Below are 7035 nucleotides of genomic sequence, written 5' to 3' on the forward strand. Positions count from 1 at the left end.
TTTTTGCAAAATAAGTATACTCAGTTGATCGTAATCCTAATACAGTACCAAAAAACTTAACTTCACTGAGTTGCTATAAAAGCTGCATTTTTGAAAGGGTTGAGGCAAATACCAGAATGGTACCTTTGGAAGAGCATGACCAATTTCCTTCCACAAATTGAGCTGGTGTTCCATCTCAAACGATGCTGTTGTTGACGGGGTGCTAAACCTAAATCTTCCTTCCATTTTTTTAAGAATAATGGGATCCCAAAAGAAAATTGCACTAGACAAAATTGTTGTTTCACCATACTCCATGCTATGCCTGGTGAACATACAATGTCCAGCAGTGGCAGACTTCATTGGTTGCACAAAGTGAGTGCAGCATTGATATTATTTGCAAGTTATTCCACTGTGCTTGTGGTCTGATCTACATAAGACATACCACTCTGGCAAAGTATTTTATGTATTCTAGCCTTCCACAATAATAAATTGTCTTTCACCAATCCAAGGTGGTCTGCAATCTTATACAGTGGATGGAAAAGTACTTTAACTTGAAATTTCAAGAGTAGACTACAGATATTGAATGAGATGTTGCCAACAAATCAAAGAAAAGCAATATAATTTGCTGGTGTATTAGTCTCCTTATCCGATTGTCAATTTTTTGCATTAACTGATAGCGCCCTGTTGATTTGCTGGGCACCCTGTTGATTTGCTGGGCAGACTATTCATTTTCCCTGAAGAGTGCTCTTATATGGGCTATATCCTTAGGCAAACTCAGCTTCACAAACTGTGTATGCCATATGTGCGAGTGTCTTAGGCACACTCATAGCATGTAATGGATGCTGACAATTTGAAGACTGTAAATACTGGTCTGTGAGGAGTGAGCTTACGATAACCTGAATGACCCAGAGAGCCACGATTCTTCTATCTAACCAGAATATCCAAGAGCAACAAACAATGATATTTCTGTGCTCCCATGGTAAATTGCATGTTCTTATGTATGACATTGAGATGGTGCAAAACCTCCATTAAGTTGTCCTCTGCATTGGGCTATACTATGAGCATGTCATCAGCAGACCTCCAGAAACTGAAGGGTTAAACAGCTGCTGACTCTGGGGCTCTCTCCTCAGAATCGTCCATAAAAAAGTACATATTCACCTGAATTATCACTAGCTGCATGGCATGGGCAACATTGGATTTTAACAAAGAAAAGAAACAAATTGGTTTTGAAGTGAACATGATACAATGGACCAGTTCCAAGCTATAAATGTAAAGGAACGACTATGAGTTTCCACTTCACTTGAGAGTCATAGATATTGAGAAAGTTTTTGACTCAGTTTCAACAAAATCATACAAACAGCCTCTGCGAAAAATGCATAGAGAATCCAATGTCAGGATAGTAGCAAATTCAGGATTCATAATGGAGTCAGTCAGACAGATACCATGGCTCTGAGCACTATGCGACTCAACTTCTGAGGTCATCAGTCGCCTAGAACTTAGAACTAATTAAACCTAACTAACCTAAGGACATCACACACATCCATGCCCGAGGCAGGATTCGAACCTGTGACCGCAGCGGTCGCTCGGCTCCAGACTGTAGCGCCCAGAACTGCACGGCCGCTCCGGCCGGCAACAGATACCATGTCACCAAAACTATTGTTAGCAGCCGTAAGTGAAATTTTCATGTCCGTAAACAAGGTAAATGAAGGAAGGAATATCTGTTAACATATCTAAACCAACTTTAAAAGCTGATGATATTGTGCTATTTGCCTCTAGTGTCATAAACTTCAACAACAAATGGAAGACCTTATCTGTAAGTAGCCTTGCAGATCAATAAGACTAAAATAATGTGTAAGCAACACATAAGCAAGACATTTAGTCAGGTGTATGGGTGAAGATGGACCAACAAAGCTCATTTTTGGATTCTAAGAGACCAAAATGATGACCTAATTTAAGGAGCTAGATGACGTTAAAAAACATGTAGAAGTAACTTGGATATGTATAACTGAAGGCCATAAAGCACTGAAAACTGTACAGGAGGCCTTTGTCCAGCATAGCTGATGATTATGATGTTGAATAATAATCCACCCACTCCCAATACTGATTTAAAACAAAGTCCCTCTCCCTCTCCTCTCCCTAAATGGCGCCACTATTAATTTATCAACACACACTTGTGTACTTGAAACTTTCTGACTAATTAAAACTGTGTGCCAGACCAAGACTCGAACTTGGGAACTTTGCCTTTTGCGGACAAGTGCTCTACCAACTGCGCTACCAAAGCATGCTCACGACCCAGTCTTACAGCTTTGATCCACCAGTACCTCATCTCCTACCTTCCAAAGTTCAGAGAAGGTCTCCTGCGTAGTTTGCAGGGTTAACAATCCTGGAAGAAAGGATAGTGCAGGAAAGTGTCTTAGCCACAGCCTGGGGGACAGTTCCAGAATGAATTTTTCACTTTGCATTGCAGAGTGGAAACAATAACGCAGGCTGTAGCTACGCCATGTCTCCAAAATATCCTTTCTTCCAGGAGTGATAGTCCCACAAGTTATGCAGATCAACCACTGTGAAGTTTGGAAGGTAGGAGATGAGGTACTGGTGGAAGTAAAGCTGTGAGGACAAGATGTATGTGGTGCTTGGGTATCTCAGTAGGCAGAGCACTTGCCTGTGAAAAGCAAAGGTCCTGAAAGTTTGAGTCTTCGTCCAGAACACACTTTGCTGCAGATGGAAAAATTCATTCAGGAGACCTGTGTAGTTATTCTTCTTTAGTAACAACATATGCAATATGCTATATATATATAATACAAATCAGTAATGATTACATAAATACTTTTTTATAAGTAAATAGCTCAACAGTACCAATTACATTCAGGGTCATTCCACGTGAAGTGTCCTAGGGCTCCCAGCTCAACCATGTACCCGAGGGCCCTACATGAACTTATGCCAAGTTTCAGGCTCACCTGTAACTTAGTTGAGGTGCTAGCACCACTTTTGTGAAGACCAGTTTTTCTGAGACCAAAAAGTCGCGAAGAAATCTTCAAGTTTGGCATTCCACTGTTCCTAATGTAAAAGAGCTAGACTCTTGTTTCTTGGTATAGTGACACAATGTTTCGTGCTCTACACGCAAATGATGGAAGTAGAGTTCAGAAAGAAATGCATTTGGAATAATCTCAGTTCAAAGAGGGCAACAAATCATGTTGCGAGAAATTTGTTCCATACTTTAATGAGGCGTAAGTAGTGGAGAAAGTGCGCTATGGACCTGGTCTTTTGCCAAACTACTGTCTGCGTGTGTGTTTAGTATATCCCAAATTTGGGCCTGGCTTGTGTATTTAATTACTGTGCTAAGCTCCTGTAAATTTGCTAAATTTGGGCCTGGCTTGTGTGTTTAATTACTGTGCTAAGGTCCTGTAAATTGCTAAATTTAACTAAACACACAAGCTAGGTCCAAATTTGTGATATACTTAACACCCAGACAGATAGTAGTTTGGCAAAAGACCAGACCCTTAGCACATTTTCTCCACTACTTATGCCTCGTGCAAGTTTGGGACAAATTTCTTGCGACATGATTTGTTGCCCACTTTGAACTGAGATTATGCCAAATGCATTGCTTTCTGAACTCTACTTCCATCATTTGTGTGCAGAGCACAAAAAGTTGTTCCAACTACACCCAGAAGCAAGAGTCTAGCTCATTTACATTGGGAACAGTGGAATGCCAAGCTTGAAGATTTCTTCGTAACTTTTCGGTCTCGGTAAGTGATCACAAAAGTGGCTCTACAGGTGAGCCTGCAACTTTGCGTAAGTTCATGTAGGGCACTCAGGTAATACTGTACAAATTTCATCAAAATTGAAGATGGTCAAGCTGGGAGCATCTCCTAAACTGGGACGCTTGACATGGAATGACCCTTCAGTTAATTTGATGATTACTTGTACACCTCTACTTTACAATGAAACCATCATTAGTGCAGCATGATGACACTGTAGCTACACTATATATGCAGTTTAGATAGCATATTCTTTTCTGCTCTGGCTTTATCTTTTGTGAAATCACACTGTTGCAGATAACAATAACACCTACAGTGTCTGGGTATTTCAAAGTGCCAGAAAGAAAATAATGGTAAAGATGCTATAAGGAAAAAAAGTACAAAATTTTGTGAATGTTGGGATTTCATATGTGTATAGTTCAGTGACATTCTGTGGCTCGTCATGCTGACGTCAGTGGTCATGTGGTCATCACAGAAATATATTCATATTTTCATACTGCAGCAGCCCTAGAAAACATTTCACATGCGCCGCAACATGCTGCAGAGGCTGGTGGTGACATGACACACAGAATTATTAAATGGTCCAGTATTTATGTGTTGTTGTACTGCTACAATATGAAGATTTATATGTTCTTCGCCATATAATTATCTGATTCACTGAGAAAGGTGAAGCAGTGGTGGGACATTGAAATCAAACTCAGGAAAAGTGGGGCTAAAATTGCCAGTTTCATTTTAATTTTCATGCTGACACTAAATAATTTCAGGTCAGTTTCAGAATAATTTCTTAACTAATCAGCTGCTCCTCACATGTCCTTCTTCTTACTACTGCAGAAAGATTTATTTATAATGGCCTCTACGTCTTACACTCAGGGGGATGTCGTTATCAGGAGAAACAAAACTGATGCACTACAGATCGGAGCGTAGAATGTCGGACCCCTTAATCAGGAAAGTAGGTTAGAAAATTTAAAAAGGGAAATGGATAGGTTTAAGTTAAATATAGTGAGAATCAGTGAAGTTTGGTGGCAGGAGGCCAGATGGATACAGGGTGATAAATACAAAATCAACTAGAGGTAATGCAAGAGTAGGGTTAATAATGTATGAGCAAATATGAAAGCAGATAAGCTACTATGAACAGCATAGTGAATGCATTATTGTAGCCAAGATAGACACGAAGCCCACACCTGCCACAGTAGTACAAGTTTATATGTCAACTAGCTCCGCAGATGATGAAGAGATTCAAGAAATATATGATGAGATAAAAGAAATTATACAAATAGTTAAGGGAGGCGAAAATTTAATAGTGATGGAGGACTGGAATTTGATGGTAGAAAAAGGAAGAGAAGGAAAAGTAGTAGATGAATATGGACTGGGGGTAAGGAATGAAAGAGGAAGCCACTGGTAGAAATTTGCACAGAGCATAACTTAATCTAACACTTGGTTTAATAATCATGAAAGAAGGTTGTATTTATGGAAGAGACCTAAAGACAACGGAAGGTTTCAGATTGATTATATAATGGTAAGACAGAGATTTCGGAACGATGTTTTAAATTGTGAGACATTACCAGAAGCAGATGTGGACTCCGACCACAATTTATTGATTATGAACTGCAGATTAAAACTGAAGAAGCTGCAGAAATGTTTGAATTTAAGGAGACGGGACCTGGATAAACTGAAAGAACCAGAGGTTGTAGGGAGTTTAAGAGGGAGCATTACTAAACAATTGACAAGAACAGGATAAATAAATTCAGTAGAAGAAAAATGATACCTTTGAGAGATGACATAGTGAAGGCACCAGTGGATCAAGTAGGTAAAAAGACAAGGAAATTGGTCATAGGGGGTTTAGTAAAACCATAAAAAAGTAATTCACTGTAATTCTGACATGATTGTCATAAGAAGTGTGACTAAAATATAATTTAAAAGTTTATTTGACACTGCAGTAATGAAGCCATGTCACAGTACATAATTTTTTTCTTTAAAAAGAAAAGAAAGGATTACATTACCAGTTTCAATGAACTATGTCATCACTTTCAAATGTAGAAACTTCAATTGGAGATTATATAATGGGAATTATGACCATACATCTGACAAAAATTATAAGATATAGTGACACCAGGCAACTGAGGCAATGGTGGCACAACCAAGTCACTCAAGTTGTGCCTATACTTACCCAAACATTCATTTTATGTCCTAATGTAGAACAGATGGTGAAATTTGCCAAGAACTCCTACAATGTGCCCTGCTGTGACACAACAATTGTATGGCTGATATAAAATCACAATTCTGAAAATTAAACACATATATGTGTATTTAATTATTGTCATGGCACAAACTCCTATGAGATATCTAATAACCTCACTGTAAGTGTATCAAGCACAGCAAGCTTCCATATGGAATGCAGCACATAATTTTACTATGTTCCAAAAAAAAAAAAAAAAAAAAAAAAAGAATCTCAAAACACAATGTGCTTTCATGCAGGAGTCCTAGACTGTGGTAGTTCTAAATACTCCTAGCAGATTTCCCACTGTTTTCATCAGCAAATATGTATAAACTGATAATTTTCTCTTATTTGAAGTACACATGATTTGATGTAACATTAGATTAACATAACACAACAATCACAAGCATCATGGCTGCTTGGAAAAAATTTCCACTGGTGTGTAAAGCAGAAGAAAATAGTGGTGTTTACATATAAGTCAGAAAACAAGTCTAAGGAGATGAAGCATTTGTGTCAATGTGATGTTATTACTTTGTCCAGCCTATTTGTTCCTTGAGCTGAGTTTCAGATCAAGCGGACAATCTATTTGATAATACTCAATATCATAGTCTCCACAAGACTCAAGGATCAGGCACCAGCTGATAAGTATAGTGTTAATACTGACATCTGACGATGCCTATACAACACAACAGTTGTCTACCGGCAAATAAATCTGAAATAAAGAGATCAAAAAGGTACTGGCACCTGGGTGCAGACATCTCAGCAGCATGTTATACTTATGTAAGAACACTGTGAATAATGACTCTCAAAACACAGAAATCCTCTAGCCCATTTCTAGAATTTACAGCTATTTACTTCCTTGTAGAAAGGAATTCATAAGCTACACCATGTAATATAACACGGTGTGCTGTTAACAGTTTAGACTGCAAACTCAATTACAAAACTGAGAACAATACCACAAACTTTACTGACAAAGTGTGTCATGCCAGTTTGAAGCTCTTGCAACACATTTTCTCTAACGTGTTGTAAGACAAAATTGCAGATATTGACAACAGCTCTTGCAACACATTTTCTCTAACGTGT

Source organism: Schistocerca serialis, chromosome 2 (genome assembly GCF_023864345.2).
Source record: "Schistocerca serialis cubense isolate TAMUIC-IGC-003099 chromosome 2, iqSchSeri2.2, whole genome shotgun sequence".
NCBI classification, from domain to species: Eukaryota; Metazoa; Arthropoda; class Insecta; order Orthoptera; family Acrididae; genus Schistocerca; species Schistocerca serialis.